This window comes from Pelodiscus sinensis, chromosome 7 (genome assembly GCF_052426305.1).
Source record: "Pelodiscus sinensis isolate ZL-2025 chromosome 7, ASM5242630v1, whole genome shotgun sequence".
Classification (NCBI taxonomy): domain Eukaryota; kingdom Metazoa; phylum Chordata; order Testudines; family Trionychidae; genus Pelodiscus; species Pelodiscus sinensis.
In genome coordinates this window covers 55,159,175-55,177,178 of record NC_143058.1, presented here as the reverse complement: position 1 = coordinate 55,177,178, position 18,004 = coordinate 55,159,175, and the positions used below count along the sequence as shown (strand labels likewise).

Here is an 18,004-nt window from a genome sequence, read left to right as displayed (position 1 = left end):
ACCTTAGTTTACCCACACCAGTTGGTTTTTATGTGATAGCTTCACATGGGAGTCTGTGGGTTGGCATCCAGAGTACATACCCTGAATATGCACTCTGGATACTTTCTTCTAATTCTGGTGAAACTGAAGTGCTGCTTGGCCATTTCTCTGTTCTCTCTGCTGATGAGAAAGTCTTTCCAACCGTAGCTCAGAATCTTTGGTGGTCACTTTATTTGTATAGTCATCTAGTTCTTGAGCTAAAATTTTGGTGGATCTTCTGCTCTTGAAGCTGTATGTTAGCATCAAGATTAGGTTTGAACTTAAAGTTCTCAGTTTTGCTTTGGCATTGTTAAAATTAAGATTTTATGATGATAATTTTTAGTAAAAGTTACAGACAGGACTCAAGCAATACACAAAAATTCACACACCCTTGCCTTCCTTGGACATTACTTTTATTTCATAGTCCAACCCCCACCACAAGCTCAGTGAGGAGTATCTGACAGCTCAAACTCCAGCTCTGGCCATGTTTTCTGACAACTCCAGCCCCCACCACTGTGCGGGAGGACATCTCCAGCCTTGCCAGTGGAGGCTCCAGCCCCAGAGATGAGTCATCAAAGTCATAAAGATCCAGTAAAGTCATGACTAAATTGTGTTCTCGGGTATTGTACATTTCTGATTTCCACATGTTGTGAAGTTTAGTAAATGCCAGGGATGCTTTTCCTATCTTTTATATCATTTCCTTCTTGAGATCTTTATTGGCCAATATGGTATTTCCCCTGTACACAAACTGTTTTACTTTGTTAATGTTTCTGCTTTCCAAAGTGATGTTAATTCTTGATGTCTGTTTCCAGAATAAGTTTCAGAACAACTAATTTTGAGCCTGTTTGATCTAAAGTTTTTTGCCAAGTTATCTGTGTCTGAAACTTTCCTGGGATGTCCCTCCATACTACAATACTGTATCATCAGCAAAGTCCAGCTCTTCTATGCATTTGCCATCTACCATGTTACTCTAAGGTTTATGGGTAAGGCTCCATTTTTGTCATGGAAGTCATGGATTCCATGACCGCTGAAGCAGGTGGTGTGGCTGGCCCAACGACCATCACAGCAGCTCATGCAGTCCCTAGACCAGCCACATCGGATGTTGCAAGGCAGTCTCAGGCCACAATGCTTCCCTCCAGCCTCCGCAGTACTAGGAGTTTGGTTGTGGAAGAGGGCTTAGGGCTGGGTGTTGGGGTGCACAGGGTGCTTACCTCAAAGGGGCTCCCCAGAAGTGGTAACATGTCCTCCCTCAGTTCCCAACTCCAGTCCACATGCTGCCTCCACTCAGAGGCATTACCCTGAATATCCCATTGAATGGTTACTGACCAGTGGGAACTGCAGAGCTGGTAGTTGGGGTGGGGCAAAGAGTGGCGCTAGGAGCTGAAAGGGAGGGACATGTCAATGCTTCAGAGGAGCTGCATAGGAGCCTGCCAGTCCCATCAACTCTCCCCCAATACCCACAGAGGTCCTGGGCAGCTGCCCTTCCTTGCCAGAACCAGTGGGTGGTCCTGGGCCATAAGTCACCCTCTGTCTCCCAACTGCCCATGTCACTACTCCCCAGGCAACCCCTACTGAGATTTCATCAGGGATATATAGTAAAAGTCATGGACAGGTCTCCGAGGCATGTAAACGACTAGTTGACTATCTGACAAACATTTGCTTATCGGACAGTCAACACACTAGTTGACTAGTCGCTTCCCTCCACTTGCTGCCTCTATCAGAAAGAGGCAGCCGGAGGATGGGGGGGAGAAGGAAGGAAGGGAGAGGAGGAGGTGCTTCAGGCCATGAATTTTTATTTACTACCCTATGACCTGTCTATGACTTTTACTAAAAGTACTCGTGATTAAAACGTAACCTTATTTATAGTGCTAATACATTTATTCATTATTCGGCGTATGACGATGCTAAACAACAGCAGAGATCAAGCACAACCCTAATTCACAGCAGTTTCCACATGGAATGACTCTACTCTCTGGCTGCTTATGCTTACAAAACACTTTGCATCTTGCAGATATAGATACCACATGCACAGAAATGAAAACCTACCACAGTGGTATGAATCTTAACAAGACACAGACTGAATTTGCTTTTTTCCCTCCCTATAGCTCCACAAAAATTCCATAATACTTTACATTAATATTTCTTGCTTTAAAAAAAAAAGCCCTTTAAAACTTTTGAGTGTCCAAACAATGGTAAATCCAAATTAGCATTTAAAGGGGTATAAGGCTAAATGTATTGCCAGTGAAACAAACTTAATTACATTGTGATAATTGACCATTAGAGAAGATGTGGAGAGAGAAGAACATATTTCATAAAATGTATTCTCTAAATATGTAAACATGAAATCCAATTTGGGGAAAAGTCAAAGTCAGTTCTCACTTACAATGGTTTTGAAACCAGACTATCTCATCACATTCAAATCTGGAGTAACTTCACCTTTTCCATGATTTTACAGATGGCAGTATTTCACTCTTGTCCCCCTTCCGTCCATAGAGATTATACACTTTCCTTGCTCACCTCAGCTCTCAAAGCTTGCCTTATATAGTGAGAATGACCATTTTTTCAAAATGAAAAAACAAACAAACCCAGAATACCTACCTGTCTGGGGAGAGGACATACAGAGGAAGTTTGCAAGTGCATCAAGATGCACAACAGAGAGGCAGTAAGACCACGTCTCCTCTTTAGACAAGTAATCCTGTCCATCTTGGTTACCCTCTGGACTCAAATGTACATTCATAGCAGGCTAGTTCTGATGTGGGGCTAGTTCAGGGCAGCAGAGCTGGTGTGGTAGGTCCTCTATTCCAGCCAGTCTGGAGGTTTGTGAAAAAAACAGTACACAACATGGGTTGTTTTCTTCCACAAACCTTAATAAGGACACTAGGGAAGAGAGGGGTAGTCCTAGTTTTCAAGGACACATGGCCACCTGAGTGATTAAAGCTAGATGGTACATTTAACAGTGATATTAACAAATTAAAAAAGGAAAACCTCTTGAGGATTTTCCTGAAATGTGCCCATTTCCCAACTAGCTCTACTGGTGGCTCCCAAACATTTACTTAAATCAATATATAGCTAGATAAAGCCCATGAGAGAGCAAGATATTCAGAGAAAGAGAGCATTTCTCCAATTTTCCTAATACCTCAGAGTATTGTTATAAAACATATCCTGTTGTCATAAATAGTTGCATAAAACTTTGAGGTCACACTTTTTTTTTATTTAGGATGCTTTAATAGATAGGTTATTAAAAGATATGACATATTTTAGATCATTGTCAGTAGAGAGCATCACTGATAGCATTAAGCGATGTTCACCCATTGGACTCTGTAATTTCTAAGAAATGATTAAAGCATCTATTAATGAATTATTAAAAAACTTCATATATGCATGATATCTAGCCTTTTTTTAAATATTATTCTTTCTGTCTAGTCTTTATGAGTTAGGCCATGATCTTGCACCATGGAAGACTTCCTATTCAAGTCTCCATACACAAAATCATGCCCCGCATTTGTTAGTATGAGGCAACCAATCACATAACAAAACAAATATATTCTTCTGCTGAGCTATGAATGATCATGATTGTTTTCAATATCCAGACAAAAGTCATACTGGTAAGAATATCCTATGATCTATTCTGAAACATACTCAACATGGCCACCTAAAAATTACAGTTTTAAAATTTGGCAAAGATTAATCTCTTTAATGATAATTTATGTTAAAGACATGATATTTATTTTGCATTTTGTTGAGGTTATTAGGGATTTTATTTTCAGAAACTAGTATGTGTTCCATTCTGGAGCAACTACTCATTGAAATCATGAGAATGACTGAAGCCTGACACATGCACATAATAGAAATTTGAAAGTTAGTATGGTTTAATGTATAGGCAGGACAACTTGAAGGAGTTCTCTATAGTTTTATTCCTATATCAAAGCATGCTAGCGTTTAAGAGTAAATGATAGCTCAACCATATTATCTACAAAATCTGTCATTTGTTGCTTCAGCTCACCATTGCTCATGGATTTTGTGTCTTTAATGTGCCTTCTCTGCTTTCCTTTCAAATTTTATATCCATATAAAATAATGCTATAATTTTGGATACAATTTCTTAAAATGCAGTTAACCGCCTGTTATGTCATCTCATAATGGCATCATCTGGCATTTCCATCTTCTTCTCAATTTTGCTCATTAGTAGGTTGGAATTTGTCACATCCAAGATTTTGTAAAGGTCATTGCTAGGGAAAGTTTTCTGTTTACGTGAAGGGCCTGATGTAATACATATAGGCTACGTCTACACTGGCCCCTTTTCCGAAAGGGGCATGCTAATTTTCCAGGTCGTAATAGGGAAATCCGCGGGGGATTTAAATATCCCCCGTGGCATTTAAATAAAAATGTCCGCTGCTTTTTTCCGGCTCATAGAAAAGCTGGAAAAGAGCCTCTACACTGGCCCTGATCCTCCGGAAAAAAGCCCTTTTCCGGAGGATCTCTTATTCCTACTTCAAAGAGATCCTCCGGAAAAGGGCTTTTTTCCGGAGGATTGGGGCCAGTGTAGAAGCTCTTTTCCGGCTTTTCTACGAGCCGGAAAAAAGCGGCGGACATTTTTATTTAAATGCCGTGGGGGTTATTTAAATCCCCCGCGGATTTCCCTATTACGACCTGGAAAATTAGCATGCCCCTTTCAGAAAAGGGGCCAGTGTAGACGTAGCCATAGAGGTCAATGGACTGACTCCTATTAATTTCAATGGTGTCTAGACCAGATGCTTGATGATTTCATGGTAGTTTTCAAGAGGTAAGCACATTGGATTATCATAATATGCACAACAAGGCCATAAGTGGCCTGGATTTTCAAAAGCACCTAAGCATCTTTGAAAAATATGGCGTCAGCAGCAGGTTTGGGGCATTTGAAAATTTTCTCTGGATCTTCTTTTGAAAAATCTTGCCTCTTCTTGTGTGAGGACTAAAGCTTCAGCAGCATACACTGTACTCCTTCATGAAGACTATGTGACACCCTTAGATAACTCTTTTCATACAACTCACCAAATGTTCTGTATTTAAAATAGGTAACATCATAAAACTCAGAATAAAAAAAGTGTGTGTGCTATAGAACTTGGCAAAATGTTATTATGAAGAAATCAAGTTCAAAAATCAGTTTGTGAAATAGTATTAACAGATTTAGGACTCTTCAGGAGAAAATAGCAAGCAAATCCTCAAAACATTATGAAATACTTAATTTTTTCTTTAAGAGCCAGCCCACGATATATGAAAACTCAAGATCTAATATATAGGTCTGTAGACTTCTGAATTCACTCAGGGTACATCTAAACTACATGGAGCCATGTAGATTAGTGTACTCGAAAAAAGGAAATGAAACGGCGATTTAAATAATCACTGCTTCATTTACATTAAAATGGCTGCCGCGCTGTGCCAATCAGCTGTTTGGTGGCACAGCGCAGTAGTCTGGATGCTCCGCAGTAGACAAGGGAAGCTCTTGTCGACTGCCCCAGTAAACCTCATTCCACAAGGCATAACGGGGCGGTTGACAAGGGCTTCCCTTGTCGACCGCGGAGCATCCAGACTACTGCGCTGTGCCACTAAACAGCTGATTGGCACAGCACGGCAGCCATTTTGATGTAAATGAGGTGGCTATTATTTAAATCGCCTCTTCATTTCCCTGTGTCTAGAAACCTCATCTACATGGCTCCGTCAACGGAGCCATGCAGTCTAGACATACCCTCAGAGACTGAATTTTACTTTCAAGGTGCCAGGCTAGGAGATAATTTCTAAAATAATTATATATAAATTCACAAGCCAGATTTTATTTATATTACAAAAAAACCCTCTAAATAAATTAATATATAGCACTCCCTGGCTGTGTCTAGACTGCACCCCTTTTCCGAAAAAGGGATGCAGATTAGCCACAGCGCAATTGCAAAATACCTCTTAAAATCAGGAATAAGGGATCTTTCGGAAAAGGCTTTATTTTCCGAAAGATCCCCGTCTAGACTGGCGCTTTTCTCCGGCAAAGCCCCGAGCCGGAAAAAAGCGTCAGCCATGTTTATGCAAATGAAGCGGGGAAGATTTAAATCCCCGCTTCATTTGCAATTGCGCTGCGGCTAATCTGCATCCCTTTTCCGGAAAAGGGGTACAGTCTAGAGACAGCCCCTGAGTTTTAGTTGCTAAGAGAAAACATTCCTAACAGGCCTAAAATAACTTTTTTTTTATTTTCTAAAGTATAAGTAAAGTAAAAAAGTATGAAATGACTACATTAACCAACTAAAATGGTTTCATTCTCCATTTCCTAAATATTATGTTATCTAAAACTTTCATAGTAATGCTAATATATGGATTGATTGTACAGGATGAACCTCACTAGTGCAGCACTCTCTGGTCTGGGAACATACATGGTCCAGCATGATTTCAGTTAGCCAGATGTCCACTTATCTTTGGTGTAACCATTTCCTGTGGTCCCATAAAGTTTGTTTATAGCCACAAGTCCTGGCTCTCAGTGTTCTGTGCTGTATACATCTCTAATTTACCCCTAAATATCTTCTCTCTCAAAGCCCTGTAAACAGTGGATGTGTTATTAATGCTGCTAAACAATAGCAATAGACAATATTGATCTCCTGTGGTTCAGCAAATTGTGTGGTTTGGCACCAGTCAGGTTCCAAAGGTGCCGCACTAGTGAGGTTCAACATATATTTTAATTTAGGAACCAAATTGCTGAGAACTTCTTTCTTTCTTACAAAACACAAACACACAATTGAGCAATGTAATACACTTCAGCCCAGACAGGTGTTTTCTAGGGCTATGCATTAATTGCAATTAACTTGTGCAATTAACTAAAATATTAATAGCTTCAGCGGGTAGCCGAGTTAGTGTGTACAGGATAAACTTAAAAAACAACAAATGGTCTGGTAGCACTTTCTAGACTAACAAAACATGTAAATGGTTCCAATGAGCTTTCGTGGGCACAGCCCACTTCTTCACATGACCGGTGCTCATGATACCATCTACATGTTTTGTTAGTCTAGAAAGTGCTACCAGACCATTTATTGTTTTAAAAATATTAATGGCAATTATAAATTAATTGTGATTAATCACTCTGTTAGACAATACAATACCAATTGATATATATTACTATTTTGGAGGTTTTTCTACATTTTCAAATATATTTATTCTATTACAGGTTGAACTTCTCTAGTCCAGCACTCTTTGGCCTGGCAACATCCATGATCTTTAGTTAGCTAGATGTCCTCTTCTCATGGGTCCCATACAATTTGTTTACAGCCACCAGTCCTGGTTCTCAGTGTTCTATGCTGTTATTTCACTCTAATTTACTCATAAATGTCTTCTAAGAGCCCAGTAACCAGTGGAATGTTGGTAATGCTACTACACAATATTGATCTCTTGTGGTTTGGCAAATTCTCTGGTTCAGCACCAGTCAGGTCCCAAGGGTAGTAAACTAGGGTACGTCTACACTACAACGTTAATTCGAACTAACTTAGTTCAAATTAGTTAATTCGAACTAAGCTAATTCGAACTAACGGATCTAGACTAAAAAAACTAGTTCGAATTAGCGTTTTGTTAATTCGAACTAGCATGTCCACACAGAGTGGACCCTGAACTGGGCTTAAGGATGGCCGGAAGCAGTGCCGGCAGGGCATCAGAGGAGGACTTAGAGCATGGAGATGCTGTCGCAAGCTAGCCCAGGGCTGCGCTTAAAGGGACCCGACCCCCACCCCGGACAGACAGTTCTCAGGGGTGCCCCGCTTGCAAAGCAGTCCTGGCTTGGAGTGCCCGGACTACCCACACTGGGCACATCACAGCACTCGGCCATCAGACCGGATGCACGTGCCGCAGGCTGCCATCTGGGGAGAGGGGGCAATTGGGGGGCTGCAGGAGAGCTTCCACCCCCAGAAGCCCACAGAGCCAGCCCAGTCCTCCCCATCGGGGGCTCGTGCCCCAGTCCTCCCTCACCTCCTTCCACTTACCCTTCCCTAGCCCCTCTTCTTGATGTACAAAATAAAGGACACGTGTGTTCAAAAATAGAAACTCTGTTTATTTAACAAAACTCGGGGAAACTGGGAAAAGGAGGTGGGAGAGGGGAAGAGAGAGGGTGGGAGAGGGGAGGGGGAAAACTGGGAGGAGGGAGCTGAAAGGGGGAAGCAAGGGAAAGGAGGGGGTGGGGAAACTGAAGGATCAGGGGTGGGGGTCTCGCCGGGCCAACCGCCTCCCAGCACGGCGAGGGAGGGGGCCTCGGCGTCCCCGGGGGGATGGGGTGGAGGGTGCGGAGGTTGAGGTGGGGGGTGTGGACATTGAGGAAGAGGTTGTGGGGGTTGAGGAGGGAGAGGTGGGAGGGGGAGCAGGAGTGGGAGGAGGGACAGCAGTTGGGGGGGCAGCAGGTGCAGGACCAGCACGGGGCACCATGCTCTGCAGCAGGAGCTGCAGGTTGGTGCTCAGCCCTCGGAGCTCAGCCAGCAGCTCGTGGCGGACCTGCAGGTCTTCCCTCACCCACGCCTGTAGTGTGCGGTGCACGGCTCACAGGGCCCCAAGGTGCTGGTCCCTGTACTCCTGCTCCGTGCTGGCGGTCTGGAGCAGGCCGCGGGTGCGGGAGCATGTCCCGGGCGGGGTGGTGCGCCCTGCACGAGCAGCTGGTGCAGCTGTAGAGACAGAAGAGAAGTGGTCAGTTCTCCCTGGGGACGCAGAGGATGATGCCCAGCCCCCTCCCCAACTCCGCAACGTGAGGGTGACCATGTCCTGCACCGTCACAGCCGCTGTGCTTGTACAGAGGCCATGGTCAGGATGTCTGGCTCTCCCCGGGACTGGGAGCTGCCCCAAGACCGCACACATGTTCCTGTGCCATGTATAGTGTGGCTGGGGCGGTGGGGGGGAAGGGGAGATGTCCCCTGCCTCTGTGTAGAGGGGACATGTGAAGGGAAATCATCCTGCTGGGTCCTGCCCCGGGGTCGGGAGCATGTCACGTCTCTTTGCACAAGCATGTGCCTATTGGGCAATGGCCCCTGGGTGTCACGCAGCTGGAGCCACCTACCCAAGGGTGGCATGGCACGTGCTTGCACATGCACAGGTGTCTGCGTGATCCGTGGAAGGCATGGCCCACGCGCGCGGTCCCTGGTCTCCCTCCCACCTCTCCCCCGCCCCCCGAACTACTTAATTCAAACTACTTACCCGGTACGGTCTCCCTGGACGACACTGCTGGCGGTGACCCTTCTGGTGCGCCCAGGTCAGGGCCCTCTGGTCCCGGCTCGATGTCCCCCGGGCTGGCACGGACCGCCCTGCCCCCCAATAGTTGGTGGAGGGCAGTGAAGTAGGGGCAGGTGGCAGCCCCTGCAGCGGCGCCGCCCCTTGTGGCCCTGGCGTACGCCTGCCACAGCTGTTTAACTTTAATGCGCACCTGCTCCTGGGTGCGCCTGTGTCCCCTGCTGGCCATGGTGGCTGCTATGCGCCCATAGACGGCCGCATTCCTCCTCCTAGTGCGGAGATCATGGACGTTGGGGGCCTGCCTCCAAACCTCAATGAGGTCCATGACCTCCGCACTAGACCAGGAGGCCGCGCGCCGTCTACGGCCCCTGGCTGGCCCCTGGGTGCTGGGGGACTGGGCAGGGGACGTCTCACTGGCACTGGCTGCCTGGCTCATCCTGCAGCCACTGGTTCGGGGCAGAGACTCCTGGCAGGGCTGGCTGACTCTAGTGCCGTCTGGCCAGAGTCTACCCCTTTAAGGGCCCGGGGCTGGGGAAGAGGAGAAGAGTTTTCCTGGTTGTGCCCAGAGAGGCCACCAGGGGGAACCTGGGAAGGGCTAGCCTCCCACTATTTCGAACTAAAGGGCTACACAGCCCTTAGTTCGAACTAGCTAGTTCGAACTAGGCTTAATCCTCGTAAAATGAGGTTTACCTAGTTCGAACTAAGCGCTCCGTTAGTTCGAATTAAGTTCGAACTAACGGAGCGCTAGTGTAGCGCCTAGGAAAGTTAGTTCGAACTAACGTCCGTTAGTTCGAACTAACTTTGTAGTGTAGACATACCCCTAGAGAGGTTCCATCTGTACAATGCAGAAAACAAAGTATATAATGCTCACTGTATATTATTACTTTTCATCACAATATACACTGTAAAATGACTAACCAAAGAAATAATATTTTTAATTTACCTCATACAAGCACTATAATGCAATCTTTTTATCATGAAATTTTAACATACAAATGTAGATTTTTGGGGGGTTACACAACTGCACTCAAACAAAACCATGTAAAATCTTAGAACCTTTAAGTCTACTCAGTCCTCCTTCTTCTTCTGTCAAACATAAAACAAACAAGTTAATTTACACATAGGGGATATTATACCAACAGGGGACAATAATAATTGTTATGTTCAGCGGGCAAATCAGGATAAAGTCTATCAAAATTGTTAGTTAAATAACTTACAGAACATTCTTAATTTTAAATGCTGTTTTCCTGAGTCATTGTAAGTTCAGTAAGCAGTCAAAAAATCACACAGAGCCAGATACCACTAGATATATTCAATTACGTATGCATATTTCATGGTAGTTCAGGAGAGACTAGGAGTCCTAAGACCAAAATAATCTACTACTCTATTCAAGTCTAATGCAATAGGCATTTCCCAGAAAGAAGCTTCTTTTTTTTAAACAAAAGAATTGATATAAAATGGAAAATAGATGATAACAAGATGGTCAAGAATTGAAACAGTTGAGCTGAAAAAATTACATGATCAAGAATGATTTCAAATGGCTTTTAATCTAATTCATGAAACATTTCGTGGGCTCGGTGCACTAATGTAAGAAAATGAAAAGATATTAATTAGCTATTTTGAAAATATTGTCTTTTTTTTAACAGCAAATAGTCATTATGATACTAGAAGCCTTACCTGGCATTGCCCGGGTCCTTCAGGGCAGGGGGCTGGCAGTGCTAGGAAATGTGGAAGCTGGTTACCAAATTTGGGGGTCCTAGCTCTAACCGTTTAGGAGGAGTTCTTGGATAAACAGACTCACAGAAGAACAGACACATGCGCATTTCAAAAATATAGAGATATACTAAAGAGGTACTGTATTAAAGGAGATTAAATACAAACCTTGGTAAGACAAGCAACACATCTGGAGCCATATTTCCCTCTGTTTTAATGGGAACCGTATGTGACAAGACTCAGCCAAAGTTCATTCTTTAGAGATGATATAAACATGCATACTATACTGGATAGTTGACAGCATGCAGACAAAAGAGGACTGTTACTGAACATTTATGAAGATTAAAAGTTTTGAAAAATGTTGTGGAATAACAGCACTTTTGTTAGCACCCAGGGTATTGTATTTCTTAGGTAAAGTGTTCAGTCATCCACTATTTTTGTACATTGTAAAAATGGATAAAACGTACATCAAAACAATATATAAAGAAAGCAGTGCTGCTAAGGATTATTTTCAAAACAACCTAACAGATTAATGATAAGCATATACTTTAAAAGTCTCAAGTTACTGATATCTCAGGCTATGTCTACACAGCAGCATTATTATTCTGATGTAACAAAGATCATGTCTACACTACAAGCCTTTATTTCAAAATAATGTCAACATGGAGGCCTTACCCTGGATCACAGTAGCCCTTATTTTATGAGGAATAAGGGAAGTCGAAGGAACTGACATAGCTGAAGTTGTATATTTTAATTCGACTTTAGCCCTGATGTGTAGACATTCCCTAAATGGTTAAAAAAAAAGGAAATACGAAACTACTTACTTGTCCTGATAAATCACACAGGAACTGAGGGAGGAGACATTGTTGCCAAGATTAATGGCTCTCAACTGGGCGACAGCCATTTTTACAAACTGGATTGTAAAATTTAATGTATTATGAACAGAAGCCACTGAATAACATATTACTCTGTGCTAACTTGTTTGGAACTTTGAACATGCAGCCTATTAATTTTTCTTAAAATTACCTAAACTCAAATTATTTTGGACTTGCACATAAGACACCAAAATTAATAATTACCTCTTATCTTTCTATTTTACTCAGGAACCAAATACTTTATGTTACTGAATTTTCAAAATAATATGCCTCACTGCATCCCATGTAAGACATAAAACCGTGAGGGCAGATCTCTTCAGGGAAATGAAGAAAAGGAGAAATGTCAGGCTTGTTTTTCCAAAGAATGCCATTCTGTTATTTAGTTTAATTATGTATACATATAGATTAGCTAGCGTGACAAAAGTCTGGCCAATGTGAGACCAAGATGCCCAGTTTATAGGATTGCCCTGTGGATGTATCACTCTTTTTTCCTTCTGATTTTACTGAAACTAAAGGTTTGGTGCAGATTTCTGTAAAACCTGGGGATGTTTGGCTTAATTGACCAGTAGGATTATTTGCATAGTACTGACCATAGTAGCATCATCAGTCACATCTGAGCTATCCCCCACCAATGCCTGCTGTCTCAAAATGGATAAGAAATAGGGCATAGCCTGAGATCTGAGCTCTGTCCACAGTTCTGCCACAAACATCAACTCGACAGTCACTTAAACTCTCTAAACTTGATTCTCCATTGCAAGGTGATTTACAGATATGCAAAGTGGGTGTAAAATGCAACCAAAGCAGAAAAAGTTTAGACAACCATATAAGTGGAGAGGCAGGTTCTTTGCTTCTCTGCTACTCCACCTCTTACATTCACCCCAGGCTAAGCAGCTATTCTCATAAAGAATGGAAGAGGAGGAGTCGTTTTACAAAAACCTAAAATATTTTACAAAAACAAAAACAAAAACACACACTCCATTAATACAGGGGTTGAACATAAAAAAAATCTTCCAATTGTCTAATGTGCTGTACTGAGATCTGATTTCTAAAGTGCACTAGTGTATGGACATTAATTTATCCAGTACATGTTATAGACCCAACTGGTGCACTTTGACATAGTTATGCTTGAAACAATACTACTGGAAAACACACCAGCAGGGTCTGTGTGAACCAATTCATGCTCAACTTATGCGTACATTCTGGAAAAAACAGCCCATATGGTCTGCATTCCCTGACCATACAGACAAACCCTATGTGAAATTTTCCAAGTGGGAGGTAAATGAAGTGCTTCCACTGTAACCTATACTTACTTACTTACTGCCCGTTACGCCAATGGCGCATAGGGCAGCAACAAAGTCCTTCCACTTCTGTCGGTCACAGGCCAAAGCGCCTATTGTTCCCCAAGTGTGATGATGGTCTTTTAATTCTTGTTCTACCGTTCGGCGCCAGGTTGTTTTTGGTCTTCCTCTCTTTCTCTTCCCAACTGGTTTCCAGTGGAGTGCAATTTTCGTAACTGTCTCCCCGGTTAATGTTGTCATTCTGCCAGATCCAGTCCATCTGCTCTCACTAATGCCCAAATATGCAGGCTGTAACGATGCATCTCTGCTGTTACTTGCGCCAGCTTGCTTATCTGGTACATCGTACGAACATTCCAAAATCCTAATCCACACCTGTTCGTGAAAGTTTTCTTTGTTGCTGTTTCCGTAACCCCAAATGTTTCCTAGGACAGGGTGGTTAGCCCTGTGCCAAACCCCCAACCTGGAGGACCAGGGACCACACTTCGTCTGGTCTCTACCCTTTGACCTGTCTGGCATGGGAAACCCTAACAGGAGCACAAAGCTCCAGCCAGCATAGTTCTAGGGGTCATTGAGACACGCAAGCCCTCCAAACACGACAAGGTGGCGGTCCATCCTAGAAGGAACTGTAACCTATAGTGTCTTTAAATACAGCAAAGTTTTAGCTGTTAGTAAAAGTTTGAAAAGTTAACAATATGTTGATTTTGAGCAAGTAGGAGACAATCTCCCTGGGACAGGGAGTTTATTTTTGTTGTTTTTACAGCACACTGTGGCCAGACAGACTATAACCCCATATCATCCATCTTATTTGCCTCTCTGAAGCACAGGGCAGAGAAGGAGCAATAATATCAGCATAGTCTATGCTGGCTCATCTGATCCTGAGAAGCTGAAACACAGATATGTGGATAGAGAGCAGCTAAGTCAATAAGCTGGCCTCGAGGCTGCGGCTGGCACCTATGTTGATTCGAACACACAGTCCCAGGAAGAGGAATTTCCCACTGAGAAAACAATGTCCAGTACTTCAAAATTTAATCACCTCAAATCTCTCTTACAAGTGTAAATTAAGTTCACAACTTCCTTGTAAGAACTGGTCTCACAGCAGACAGACCAGCATCAATTGGCATTACAGATAAGAAAGAGAAATACGTGACCCCATGATTATAAAAGATGGGCCCAGCACACACTCACTTGGAGTGTCATTCTACCCTCTACCTGCTGGTCGGGTTAGGTGTTTGACCTCCCGAGGTTCTATGGGGACGCCCACCTCGTATTTTCGTCTTTCCTAGGAATTGAGGGACCGGCCCTGGCCTGACATGCTGGAGTCGAGAGGCACAGAAGGGGGTAAAAATGGTACCTGGATGTGGTCCTCTGTCTTAAGTGTACACATAGAAAGAGTAAGCTGTTACTTGGTACCATTATTTCTATTTTTCTATCTTTATCTTCTTTGTAACCATTTTTAAGACCTATATTTTGCTAATAGTTAAGAAATAGAACAATAACCATTGCAACCATATGATTTATAAGCTTCCTCAATAAACCTGTAACTGTTTAAGCTTTAACCTGCCTCCTTCAGTTGCTGTAACAGAACCAAGCACAATTTAAAAGAACTTCAGCCGGTCTAAAGGGACAGTTATAGGAAGAGCTTGGGCGTTTGGATCTGTGTCACTCCCAGGTGACAGGACCCACTGGGGCATCTTTCAGTCTTTCCTCAAGGCTGCCCGCTGCGAAGGAATTATGAAATTCTAGCAGCTGAAATCTAAGATGTAATAAGCTCTTCCTATATAACGGGGCGTCTGTTGGCCTGCTGGCCACCCTCTGCGATGGGACCCCGGTCCTAGCAGTAAAGACACGGACGTTAAACCTTTTCTCGGAAACATACACACACACACTGCCCTGACCGTCGGCTGACACACACAGAACAATGGACTCCTGGTCCATGTTTGGGGACGCTAGCTTCTACCTCAATACTAACAATAAAAAATATTAACAATATTTGAAAAAAAAATCAAATCAGGTTCTCATTTGCCTTTGCAGTAAATACCACAAACTTCACCCAAACCAGTTTACAAAGCCAAAATGATGGAGGCAGGGGAGCCAACACAAGGTATAAAGAAGCTAGTGGCAATGTTACAGAAAATGGAAATGCTGCTGCTATTCCACAACACCACAAAACATTTATTGCTTCTTTCATCCAAGGATCTGCAGTATCACTGTAGGCCTTCCTTACAAAAGCCATGTTATTTTTCTGTTTTGCATAAGGATACACTAGCGCATTTATCTGCCCCCTCGCTCCCTAGCCAGAGTAAGGATTGCAGCAAATTGTGCACTTCCCCCCCCCTCACTCCTTGATAAAGGGAAACAGCCAGCAACGCCCCCATATGAATCTAAGAAAGAAGCTTCAGTCCCCCCATGCCCACCCTAAAGGAAGTCTGAGGAGTGGAGGGTTTGAGGATGGAGCAGTCCTGGGTGGGTGGGTAGGGAGAGGAAGCCTTCATACACAGGGCCGGCTCTATACACCAGTGAAGGAAGCATGTTCTTGGGGTGGCACATTGCCAGGGGCGGCATTCTGGCCTGAGGAGGAGCAGACGGGGAGCCCTGCGGGGGCTGCCCCGAGCTGGGAGCCCCGGCTGCCGTGCCCTAGGGCAACCTCCCCCCGACACTCCAGCTTCAGCCACCCTGGCCCCGCACTCCGGGGACCCGCCAGCCCAGAAGCGGGGCAGGTGCCCCCTTCGCCACTCCCCGGGAGGCAGATCCCTAGGGCACGCGTGGCTGGCTAAGTATCTGCAGCCACAAACCTCCCAGCCAGGCCATGCCTCGGGGCTGCCTGCGCAGAGCTCTCAGCACCCCGGGGCCAGGCGCAGGCTCTGAGCAGCCGGGTGCAGGGCTCCCAACTCGGGGTGGCCTCCACAGAGCTCTCCGTCTGCTCCTCCTGCAGGCTGGAATGCGCGGTGGAACAACACCCCGGGCCAGGCTCCGCCAGTGCCTCAGCTCCCTGCCACGGCTCCTTCCACCTACCCTCACCCCACTACTAGGGCCACGTGGGGAGCACACCTCCTTGGGGGCGAACACACGCCAAGGGTGCGGGGCTGGAAGCGCTAGAAAATGACGGCAGCCCCTGCAGCCAGTTTCTTCCACACACTGGGAATTGAGAACAAGAGTGAGTGTGGAGTGCTGCTTCCTCCCCTCCCCCAGTCCCACTCCACTCATGCCTCTGTGAAAAAGAGGGGGGGGGGCAGCCAAAAATTTTTTTGCTTGGGGCAGCAAAAAACCTAGAACCAGCCCTGCTCATACAGTCCCTTTCACCTGCCTTGCGACTCTGTCCCTTTTCTGTTTGGCTTCATGAGAAACAATCCTATTCCAGGCACATCTCATTTTCCTGGCACAAACAAACCCTTCCATTGCTTTACGTTATGGAAAGAGGAAGCTGTATACTGAATTTGGTGGTTCTAGCTCTTACAGTTTAGGGGGAGTTCTTGAACAGACAAACAAAGAGACAAACTCTGTCAACTATATAGCAGATTCAAGAAAAGAGAAAATAAATGACTTTCCCATGGTCACAAAGGGAATCACAGATGACTCTGGAATACAAGAATTCTGGATGAACTGCTCAAATACACTTTCGAGGTGGACAAAACCTTTCTTAGTGTATTTCATGTGAATGGTAACATTTTCTTGCCAACTTCACAGCAAAACTGTAAAGACTTACCACAGGTTTGAAAAGATTCTATTGTGAAAATGGAAATTTCAAAATTACTTTATATAGTTAAAATTACTTCATGAGGGATAGCAGGATGAAGAGTTCCTTCCTATCACTTACTTGATAATGTTATTGAGATTCAAGTGAGCAGAAAAAGGATTGGAAATTTTCACTGAAAACAATGAAGCAGACTTCAAAAAGTACAAGTAAATTGTGACTGTAATTATACCTTAATTTAAGTATTACATTGCTTTGGGCAACGAGAACTGCCTTGAACAGGAAGAACATAATCAAGTCGGAGTATCTGTTCTCCCTGAATTGTTCTGAATATTTCTTTTCCATGTGTCCACTTTTTTACTGGGATATGATATGTGAGCACATTACATCTGACATGAAGCATGGACCTACCTGTCACTAAAATTTCGCATGGCTTTCAGAATTCTTTTCTCATCAAAAAAATATAGTATTTCACACATGCTTTTGTAGGCATCTTAGACAGCACTTAAATAACAGATGTCAAGACAATATCGGAAAGCAAGAAATGGAGCCAATGTGATTCACATGGAAGATCTCACAACTGTCAGTTTTTGATTTTTTATATTGCACCGGTGAACCAGAGTGGGAGGCGTATTTAATTCATTGTATAAACAAGAAGCATCTGCACTAACAGGTGGTAGTATACAGGGTGTTGATTGTGCTGATGGAAAGTCTTCTGTGGTGGGGATGTAGCAATGCAAGCTGACAATAACTGTCACTAATTGGGTGGCCTTGTTCCAGTTGTTATGGCTAAGAGAGTTTCCAAGATCAGGCAGGGGGAAAAAAACAGTAAAGGGAAAAAAGGCAGCTAATGTGCTGATTCAGCACATCTCCTTGGCAAACACTGCTAGCTGTTATGAAACTCTGGCTATAACTAGAATATCCTCCTCTGGTGAAACTCCACAGACTAGCAATAATAGTACCCCTCCTCCAGAAATGAACTCTTATTCAGTGCAACTATTTGGGCCTGTCAGGAGCTAATCAAGCCCACAGTCTAAGTTCTGCCAATGTTTTAATAATCCATTGTCAGGTGAGATGGTGTTGCTGGTTTTCATATACTGGTGTGGTTTTGGCAGCTCTATTATTTGCAGAATTAACAGGTGATATTGGTTCTTCACCAGCAAGACCAGCTCCCGCCTCTGTCCTCGTTTCTACCTC

At 44.0% G+C, this 18,004-nt stretch overlaps 1 protein-coding gene across 14 annotated transcripts in view; it reads right to left on the bottom strand.

Annotated features, from left to right (window-relative positions):
• Positions 1 to 18,004, bottom strand: part of GULP1 (GULP PTB domain containing engulfment adaptor 1) — a 372,795-nt gene that overhangs the window by 200,337 nt on the left and 154,454 nt on the right. Inside the window, exon 1 of one of the 14 annotated variants that reach the window (XM_089779794.1) lies at positions 11,619 to 11,705. The exons of 12 other annotated variants lie outside the window; for them this stretch is intronic. The gene's annotated coding sequence lies outside the window, so the exon portion shown is untranslated. Of the gene's footprint in view, positions 1 to 10,907; positions 11,035 to 11,618; positions 11,706 to 18,004 lie in introns of those variants that run through there. One more of the 14 variants, XM_075933785.2, reaches the window with a different exon arrangement.